The sequence below is a fragment of the Tupaia chinensis genome, unplaced genomic scaffold, assembly GCF_000334495.1.
Source record: "Tupaia chinensis unplaced genomic scaffold, TupChi_1.0 Scaffold144482_1, whole genome shotgun sequence".
Classification (NCBI taxonomy): domain Eukaryota; kingdom Metazoa; phylum Chordata; class Mammalia; order Scandentia; family Tupaiidae; genus Tupaia; species Tupaia belangeri.
Window position 1 is genome coordinate 2192002 of NW_006204341.1, and position 11371 is coordinate 2203372.

Genomic DNA, 11371 nt, shown 5'->3' on the forward strand with positions numbered 1-11371 from the left:
GGCTTAGTGCAGCAGGCTGAGATGTGCTGGGGATATACATGCTCTTGCCACTTTCCAAAACAACTTATCTCTCAATTTAACTTCTCAGGGTAGTACTCCAAGTTTTGTGTCTCCTGGACAATCTGATCTACTTGGAACTGTGTTCACTGCTGTATTCATTTGGGCCAGGGGGAGTCAATGGCTTATAACACCCTGGGGCTACTGGGACTGAAGGGACACTGAGGGGATAGAGAACTAGAATTGAAATCTACACTGCATGTTTCCACCTGTCTAAGGAAGGGGGTAGGCTATGAGAGTAGGAATGGCAACTTAAGCAAGGGTAAGACAATAGCTTGTTTCAGAGATGTTTAACAAAATACACACACAAAACGAAGTATTAACATTTCTACTCAACCTAGTAACTTCTCCAAAGAGAAAATGAATGTTCCGGAGAACCACAGGTTTTTGATGTTCCTGCTCCTTGTGAAATAGTGCCTAGTACCTTGCCCCCAAGTGGCAGGACACAGCAGAATAGTCTGGTGGGCAGCTCAGTCCTACAATAATAAACAAATCTAAAAGATTAAGCAGGTAGGGGCTGATTGCAGCTGCTTAAGAGTCTGCCTGAAGCTCTAAATACAGCTTTTCTTAGGGTTTCAGGGACATAGATGGAGGAGAAGCCTGAAAAAGGGTTGGGAGGGTGGTGGTAGGACAGAGTCCTTAGGCCCTGAGTACAGGGACTAAGTGAGGGAGCCCAGTTTAGCAAGAGAATTACAAATAACAGGGCCAGGGGAATCAGACATGGAGCCTCTTCTACAAGAACAGAAGTTTCTATCCTTTTCCCAGACTTGCCAACTAGTCTATGGCAGGGCTGAGTAAGTGGTGGAGGCATTTGGAGGGGTTTCTATTCTCCCTACACTGCCCTAAACCACGGTAAAGTGGGAAACAGCAAGCTTCTATCTCCACCACTGGTTATCAATGCCTTGAGTCCACCAGCTCAGACGAGACACTGAGGTTCCTGAAGCCTACCATAATAATGGTAGAGGGTGTGGATAAAATGGTTCTGGCTGAGAGGCCCTCCATGAAGTCCTAAAACTCCCCCTCTTCTGCTCTCAGCTGTCTTAAGGCCAGGATGATGGAACTCTTATCCTCAACCTGTGAACAAGTTCAGATGGCATCCATTGGTTGGCAAGGATGGAGGCAGTGGCTATAGACAGGGGCCCCAAGTTGGCTCAAAAGAAATGTGAAGGATTCCTTAGCACACAAGTATAAGAGCTTCTTTGTGCCAAAATTATAGAAGGGTCACCAGACAGCACATCTTTGAGACAGAGATAAGTGCTTGATACCACATAGCCTTAATAGAAACCACAAAGCCCCTCAACCCTAAGGATCTGCCTGATGATGTACTTGCTTTGGCCAAAGACAATTATCCCTTATCTTTCTGGGTTTCCCAAATCTAGAAGTGGCCTATTTTCTCACCCTTGTATTACCTCATCAAGTACTAAGAAACTATATCCATAGGCACCATAATGTTCTGGGCAACTTGGGAGTCCACACCATCAGCCACTAGTGCTTTAACTGTGTTGCTCTGGCTGTGGTTAGCTACAAACTTCCTGTGGGATCTTAAGTGGTGACACAGAACTGGCCAGAGATGATGGTTAATGTGTTGATCAGGAACCCCCAGAAAAAGCCAACTATAATGTTGTTATATCATGATCCCTACAGGATCATGATAAAGGCTTTTGCCCATATGAACTTGCAACAGAGCATGGATGGATTGTGGCTGTCATTACTATTAAAAAAAAAAAAAAAACCAGACTGAATTTCTCAGCCAGGTGTTCCCATTTCAAAATCTGGGTGGTGTGTGCATTTGTCCTCCATTATACCTGAAGAACTTCCCAGACTCCAATGGTTCCACCATGTCCCAGGCAAACTGTAAACCCAGACTCTAGACCATAGCATCCACTCTGCCTCTGTTTCCAGTGGCTGATGGCCTCTGGTCTAGACTTCTTCCATCTTGACCCATGCACTCAGATATTTTGATCATATTTGTTACAATCTATACAAAGCAGGCCACATGACACTGATGCAAATGTATGTGTATTCACTATAAATTATCACTTTTCACTGGAAAGTAAAGATAATGGATAAAACTTTTATTAATGTACTCAAGCTCAGATATATAAAAACATGTAATGCTTAAATACACAGAGTTAAGCCAGTGTGCAAATGAGTAGTTAAGACTATAGATACATGGATTAGATTTGACCTACTGAGTGACAACAGACTCTCAGCAGTGAGACTAATACACATTCATGGATTAACGACTTGAATTATAAAGACAGTATTTGTTCATCAGTCTTTTTCTTTTCCTTAAGAAAAGCTAATTATATCAATGTATTATTTCTCTCTGTGATCTTGGAATGTGCATCCTAACTTCAAGAAAAAACTTAAACTTGCATAAAATATTGAACCAAATTTGGAAAAATCAAAATTCTTCCAAATGCAGAGCCACTTAAATACGTTGCTAAATAGGACTAACTTTGTCAACTAATGTAGAAAAAATTCAAGGCTACAGGTACAATCTTCAATGCCTAAATTTTCTAGGATCGTGTTCCATGATTCAGAGTTCAAAATAAGGAATAGACATAGGGAGAGTTAAACACTGATATCCTCCATACTAATAATAAATATGTTTGACTCAGGTTTTAAAAAGATCATAAATCTCCCCAACTCCTGCATTTACCCAGTTTTGTATTATGTAAGCTAATTTAAAATACATTTGCATACCCTGAGCATATCCCTACTGAGGAAGCTAGGAAATAGCTTGAACTAAACACCTACTGGTGTTGTAAAGGGAACAAAACAAATAGATGACCTGTTTCCAACCCTCAAGAAGCTAGAAACAGGTTGAGGACACCAAAGAGAACATTTAAAAGTAACTCAAGGGCATTTAGAAAGCAAAATGCACACGTTAATAGAATGCATATTAAGAAAATGAAAGGCTCCACTCAGGCATAGTTAACTCTCCTCAGAATTCTCAAAGCTGGTATCAGGAATAATTACAAGTAAACAAGATTGCAAAGGAGGTAAGCATCATGATTAGAGGTATCAGATATTTCATTTGGAGAAGTGGTATGCCACCAAAACATGAGCAGACTATTTAACTTATATGCATAAGTGAAGACATCCAACCTGGCCTGGCTGAAGAAGGAATATAGTACAAACACACTGAAAACTGAACACCAAATTTGAAAAGAGTAGGGGTCTGTGAACTGGAAAAAAAAACAACAAACAATAATAGGTGACAACATGAAAATGAGAGGAATGATTAATTTTTATTTTCCTAATCAATAGTACTATAGGTATTTTCCATTAAAAACAAATATAATTTTACAGAACTCATAAAGTAGGCATATATTTTCAATGTTTTATAAAAACTCATGTTTATGGAAATTTGAATCACAAACATTAAGAATCTAGAGGGCAGAAAAGGCCACATGGCCTAATTGTTAAGATCCCGCATGACCAACCACAGTTTGAGTCCCAGCCCTAGAGGCTTCAAGAATATTCCAGGGGCATATGTGTGCATGCTCAGAATCACAACAGGATGGAGAAAAGGAAGAGAAGGAATTGTGGCATGACCACACCCCACTGGGGATGCTTTCACCCTCTCCCTCTCTCTCTTTCTGGTAAGCACATGTGCCCTCTGGGAACAACAAAAATAAATCTAGAGAGGTAAATTGATAGTGTTCAGCTAAAAGTTGTTGGACTAAATGAATTTTGAAACTTTTAGCCATCTCTGTTTATGGAAGATGAAGGAAATTTCAATTCCACAGTTGTCAGCCCTTTATTTTTAAAGTAGAAAATTTAGAAATATTATATTCCATCTTTACTTGAAAACAGAGAAATTGGAATTATATTTCTACCACTGATATCTTTTTTAGCCTATATCTTCTACCAGAAGAAATCAATCCCTGACTCTTTTTCTTCTGTCATTAACTATATCCCATGCCACTCTCAATGGTGACCTTTACTGCATCTTTTTAAAAGTTTATTTTATTGATTTCATGAGAGAGAAAGAGAGACAGAGAGAAAGAGACAAGTACCCTCCAGAGGGTCTCATGCTGTGATCCCCTCATAGCCTTCCCAGCCAATAAGGAACATGGGTGCACATGCCCAGTATGCACAGGTTGACTGGGAACCAAACCCATGATTTTCCATAAAGATCCCTCATCACTTGAGCAGCAAGTTACGACTGCACCATCGAGTCAGTCCTACATACCCTAGATGGACATACAAGATGGGACTTCAAAAGGCTTGTGAGAAAATAGTTAAAACTATAAGTTTCTTTTTGGGTAAAAAAAATTCTGAAATCCATGCATACTTTTCTCATATTAGGGATTTTCTATGACCTTTTTTGAAGATCCATCATACAGTTTTAGGGACCAGCAGTTAGCATAATGGCTATGTCACTGGACTCCCACATAGTTGACCACGGTTCGCGTCCCGGACCCAGTGGCTTAAAACTCACACCGGGCACGTGTGCGTGCGTGCCCAAGATCCCGAGAGGAGAATGGAGGAGAGGGGATTGTGGCGTGACCATCCCCCCGGGGGGCGATTTCTCGCTTTCTGTCTCTCTGTCTCTCTCTTTCTTTTTGGCGAGCACACGCGCCCTATAGCAAAAACCTCTCCAAAAAACAAACAAACAAACAAACAAACAAAGATCCATCGTACAGTTTTATAACTAACAGCGACAGAAAGGTAAGTCCATAAATCACATTTCAGAGTTAACCTTTTTTTTTCCTAGAAAAAAACAAAATTACTGATATTATGTACTAACACTTTATACATTTACTACATGGTCCATACCCTGAAGGAACTGATTATTCAGAGATGGAAGAAAAACACTTAGGCAAACTTCAGCCATGAGGAATAAGTAGTAGCAAACAAGCCATCAGAAAAGTTATATTCAAAATTAGACTCTTAATTGCTAGCTTTATAAATATAATAAATGGTCACATTTTCTTCAGCACAGAAACTGTATAAGGAAGTTGAGCAGGCAGTAGCACTGTCAAAGTTGTCAAAGGTGTGGCTATAGTTGCTAAAAACAGATGACAAAAATTGGCTACGGGGGGAGCCAGCGTGTGGTGTGATGGTTGGGGGTGCTGGATTCACATATGGCCAACCACGGTTTGAGTCCCAGACCTGGTGGCTTGCATTCTCACTTTCCTGCTCTCTATTCTCTGTGTCTCTCTCTGGTGAATTAATAGTACTACTACTAATAATAAAACATCTTAAAAAATCGACTACATGTCTGGACTAATAAAATGCTGCTAATAATAAGAGAATACTACTAATAGTGATAACAATGATAACACCAACTATCATACTTACCATGCGGCAGGCATTGTTTCAAACATTTTACATATATTAACTCAGATGTCATAATAAAGAGTAGAAAGTATTAAGTTTTTGCATTTTATGGATGAAGCAACTGAGATGTTAAGTATCTTACCCAAGATCAAACCAGTTAAGAAAAAGTAGAAGTAGGTTTTGAATAAAAAGAGTCTGGCTCCATAGCCTGCTGTCCTAACTCTGCTTCTCTAACTAATCCAGCTCTATCTGTTAAGAGGCCTTTGTTTCACAGTTTACCATGATTCTCTGATGATTAGCATAAAACACCAATAAAGTAAGTGATAGTCCCTAATTTATTTTATCATAAAAAGATTAACTTTTGCAGAGAAACATGTCAGTATTTTAAAAACAATCAGAAAATTAATATATGTGTTTGGCTTCACTCAACAATAATGACTATACTTGATCTGGAAAAATGTGGGGATGGGGGGGGCATACACCCAAATATCCATGTATTACTTTTTGGGTTTTTAAAAACCACACAATGAAGACCTGTAGACTCCCCCAAAACTGAACCAATAGCCTTTGGTTGACCAGAAGGCTTACCGATATCCCGAAGAGTTGAATAATGTATGTTTTACATGTTATATGCATTGTGTACTGTATTGTAACAATAAAGTAAGCTAGAGAAAAGAAAATGCTGTGAAATAAATCATAAGAAAAAATACATTTATAGTATTATTGAAAAATAAACCTTCTTTAAATGTTTCCACACAGCTCTAACTCATATTGTTCAAGGGTCAACTGTATTGCTAATGTTAAAGGAACCCCATTTTTTCAATCTGAAAATAATTATTAGAGCCTCCATAAACTGAGGATTATCATCTTAAATCCCTATATAAAGGATATTATATGGAATCATTAGGACAAGTTGTTTCTAATACAACTGTCATTTCCCCTCAAATAAAAAATCTCCTCAGTAAACTAACAAAATGTGAGTGAAATAGATTTTAGGTTTTTTTCTCCTTCTTTTGTGATAACACAGTTTAATTCAGATATTTCAAACAGAAATGCTCAGAGGTAAAAGGCTAATGTATGTTAAGTATTATTTTTTTCTGTGGTGCAGCATAAATGCGTCTTCAGAATATAACTACCTCTACTGACTAGCAAAACACACAGCTTAAATCACAGGAAGTAGAAGCGAAGGATGTTCTTTAAGGAAAAAGTTTTTGCTTCCTCTGAAAAAAATCCTGTTATTTAACTATGAATACAGCTTCCCACAATTTGATCTGATATAAACTAAGTTAGAAATAGTGGACAATGACATTTGTAATAAAAGCATGAATTATACAAATGATGGCCAGTTGCCTATCTTAGACATTTTTGCACTAAATTCACCATCTCACCTTTAATGTGTATGCTATTCATTGAAATATCTCTTCAAAGAAAGATTAAAAGTATGACATTTAATATAATCAAAACGATCATGATTATCAGATGAAATGAGAAAATTCAATGAAGTACATAAGACACTGAAGATTGTTAACAAAATGGAGATGACTATCGAGGTGGGGGTATGAATACAGCCCTGCCTAGAGAAAGGGCAGTGACAACTCAAGGTCTTCTGAAGACCTATGAAACAAACTCTCAGGAAATGAACACTTGTATTCAGTGCTTTGAGACTCTGAGACACATCTATAATCATTAGTAACCAACCAAGAGTTTCATGATTCCTATATGCCATACAAAGTTTAACAGGATTGAGTACCTCAGTGAAGAACTTGGAAAAAACCCAAGGTATTGGAGAGCCTAGGATATGCATCAATTTGGTAAATGTGATTCGAAGACCTAAGTTAAAAGGTCATTTATAGCATGGGACAGTACATATGGGGGAATGTGGTGTTGTATATACTGTGTAAGCCTCTCTCACACACCAAGGCAAAAGAATTCCGAGAGCTATTTTTTTTCTTTTAGAGAGAGATATTTTTTTGCTATAGGGTACATGTGCTCACTGCAGAGACAGAGAGACAGAAAGTAAGAAATCACCCCCCAGGGGGATGGGCTGCAACCCGCTCTCCTCCACTCTCTTCTCAGGATTTTGATCACACATGCACACACACCCAGCATGAATTTTAAGCTATCAGGTCCAGGACTCGAACTGCAGTCAACCATGTGGGAGTTCAGTCATGTAACCATTACACTATCTGCTGGTCCCCTGAGGGATAATTTTATAACATGTACACAATTCCTAGATACCACAGCCATACCATCTCTAAGAATACATAAGGTTAAAACATTACTCCACATGCTGCATCTACAGGGCATATATGTATATGCACCTAAGTATACACAGATAAACCAAAATACACAAAGGAAGAGAATGTGATCTCTGTATGGACTAACCTAATAATTATCCATCCAAGTAATTACTGACATAAATAAAAGAGGTAATCCTGAGATCTGTTGATATTACATTCACATGTTCATATACTCATTATATTTCAGGATTAGGCTTTTAAAAATACTGTGCTTATTATAACCATCTCCTAAAGAGGGATGAGGTGGAAAAAAAAAAACCGCAAGAAGGAATACCAACTCTTAATTAGGTGGTAACAAATCTGATTGTTCACAAAATACACTGCACTGACAAGGTGACAGGAAAGAGTTGTTAAATAAAAAAGTTAGACAATATCCCAGATTTTTTTCATTGCTATTGTTTTGTGACTTTACTAATTTGGAGTGTGACTTTACAAGTCAAATTGTGACTGCCTAAATTGAACATCTAGTATCAAAAATACATTAAGGTCAACATAGTTATCAATGCTTTTGGAATAGCCACACAATTCCATCTCATCCAAAGGCATGGCGTTTCTACACCGTCACTGAGGAGGACATAACTATAGCAATTTAAGCTAAATATTAAATAAGAACTGTGACTGTGACCACTAAATTTTGACACTTAACATACACTCTAATTAAGGCTATATTTAATGAACTAGTGGTTGTTACTAAGAAAAATAATGAGCAAAATGTGGCCTTATCTTTTGACAATTTCTTAAGAAATGTGACAGTATTGTCAGTGAGAATTCAACCACCTAGTTCATTTCTGTCAACATTTTACTGACAAAAATGCCCTAATAGAATCCTTGACCTTCAATAAAGAGTTTAAATGCATCAAGCACAAATCATTAAGTATTTTTCAAAAGCACACAATAGCAATTTTGACATTTTACAAGGTCATTTTTCAGAAGCATAAATGAATAAAGGTTTCATTCCATTAAATCACTAACATAACTTTTATTAAATCTTATAAAATTAAAAGTAATAAGGTCAATCATATTCAATGTTTTCTTTACTGGTATCCAAAACTATGTGACAAAAATAATTTTAATCAAAAATGCTCATTTCCACATTTCCAACCACTATACTCCATTGTGAATGATGCAACCTTAGGATAGAATTTTTAATAGAGAATTAAAAGAACTATTTTGAATCTCAGAGATTCTCAGATATTTGTCTGACTATACTTTATCTGGAGATGAATAGAGAGAAAAAAGCATATAATGTAATATGGCAGTTCAGCAAAATCTAGGGTATAAATATAATAGAAACAAATTTATGATTTGTGTTTATAATCCTTTCTTCTAAGCCTACTTACTTTAATAGGACTATCTGCTTTGATTAGGTTTGGATTTTATATGGATGCCAAGTTTCACAATTTTTTTATTAACTAGGTTCAAACAATAAATTCTTTAGGGATTAACTATCTTAACTAATATTAGCATATATTCAAATAATTAGTCTTTAGAGAAGGCTAGGCTAACAGATTTCATTCATTTGTCATTTGTCTCCCTTGCAAACTGTGATGTATGTGGTATTGCTGTAATGTATTATACATTAATAAAACTTGCCATTTTTTCATAATGAATTTGACCCAATTTTATTTTTAAATGTTGCTAAGAATATCCAGTGTGGTTTCAACTACTGAATAACCTCCCAAATCCTTAACTCCAGGCCAAATTGCTCTTTATGATTTCTAGACCATATGCTTTTCTAGTTGCTGAACATCTCCAGCTGAGTACCATACTCACTAGGACTCACAGTTCATTATTTCTTTCTTCTACCAGACTTTCTACTACTTTTGTACTACCTCAATGACTAGCATCGCCAGATACTTCCAACATTGCTAAACTCCTAAGAATTCCAATCTGGCTTCCATCTACATTACCTGTTAGAAAATGCATATGTAAAAATCACTAACATTCCCCAAGCTGCCACATCAAAAATATTTATTTTTACTGTCCTCATCTGACTGAACTTCTCAGTAATAGTCTACATGATTAAACTAGCCCCTTGGTGGTTCTTCTTCTTCTTCTTTTTTTTTTTGTTTTTATTTAAGGTTTTTATCATAGGGCACACATGCCCACTGGAGAGAGACAGAGAGAGACAAAAGGAAAGTGAGAAATCGCCCCCTGAGAGGATGGCCATGCTCCTCCACTCTCCTCTCAGATTTTTCGGCATGCACACATATACCAAGCATGAGTTTCATGCTGCAGGTTCAGGGCTCGAACTGTGGTTGGTCATGGGGGAATCCAGAGCCCTAACCACCAGGTCACCTGATGGCTCCAAGCCCCTTCTTTCTTTCTAAAATAGTTTCCTCTCTTGGCATTTGTGATAGCTCTTTTTTCTTTTTCATTTTGCTACTTGTCTATTTACTTTGCTGGTTGCTCTTCTATAAGCCCTCGAACCATGGCATTTGGGAATGAATCCTGGACTTCTATTTTTTTCTGCATTTGTAAGTCAGATGTTTTCATCAATTTTCAATGGTTTTAAGTTCCAAAGATATGCAGATGAATTTCCAATCAGTCTCTCAAACCAGATATTCTTCTGGGCTCCAGTTTCCTATGCTTGCAGAACACAGGCGTTTAACTATCCTGTTCCTCGACTTGATTCTACGTGACACTTAATTTTTGTTTTTCCCATTCTTCCTATCTCAGTAAGCAGCACCACCTGGCTATATGAGTGAGACATGTGGGAATCATATTTGACTTCTTCCCCTTTCTTCCCTGTCTCTCACCTTCCCAAGTTTAATATGTCACAAATAACTGCTAATTTCACTTTCTAAATTATTAGCTCTTTTGCATCTCCACTATAACTACATTGGTTCAAATCTTTAAAACTTCCCAATTAGACTGCTATTTAAAAAACCTAAATGTTGTCCCATCAATCCTCAACTTTCCTACTGAAAACCATGTATTCTAAAACACGATTTGATCATACCATTTCAAACCTCTAATTAAAAATCCATTAAAATTTTCCCACAGATCACAGTAAAAAGCTGACTCTAACTTGCCTTTCCAGGTCATATCTGTCCTGTCCTTTGTACCACACTCTTTTTTTTTTTTTTTCCTTTTTAAGAGATTTTTGCTATAGGGCATGTGCACTCACTGGAGAGACAGAAAGAGACAGAAAGAAGGAAGGCAAGAAATCACTCGCCCAGGGAGGATGGCCATGACGCAATTCCTTCTCCATTCTCCTCTCAGGATTTTGGGCACACGCGTACACACGCCCACCGTGAGTTTCAAGCTGCCAGGTCCAGGACTCGATCCGTGGTCGCCTACATGCAAGTCCAGCGATATAACCATTATGCCATCTGCTGGTCCCCTACACCACACTCCTAACTACATATTTTAGGTCTTACTCCCCAAAATGTGATGTCTTATCATATCTAACCCTTGTTCACACAGTTTCTTCTGCTCTGAAAGCCCTTCTATTATTCAGGGGAAAAAAATCTACATATATTTCAAGTCTTATTTCATATGTTACTTTTCCTCTGAAAACTTCTGGATTCATCTTTGTTTTTCAATAATAAAAATAGTATTCTTTCATGTCTCTTTATATTATCAGAATTACTTTATATATCTGACTCTTTTTTTTCATTAAAGAATGAGTTTTTTGAGGAAACAAGTGACATCTTTTTTATTTTGATATTCCTAACTGCCAAGAACATGGTGGCCTAAGATATCATACTCTTTCC

General features: G+C 37.3%; 1 protein-coding gene and 1 pseudogene across 1 annotated transcript in view; both read right to left on the bottom strand.

Annotated features, from left to right (window-relative positions):
* Nucleotides 1-11371, bottom strand: part of DIAPH2 (diaphanous related formin 2) — a gene marked incomplete at its 5' end in the record, with an annotated part of 1076033 nt that overhangs the window by 673908 nt on the left and 390754 nt on the right.
* The window catches only part of LOC102478745 (solute carrier family 25 member 44 pseudogene), a 24824-nt pseudogene continuing 14404 nt past the window's right edge, over nt 952-11371 (bottom strand).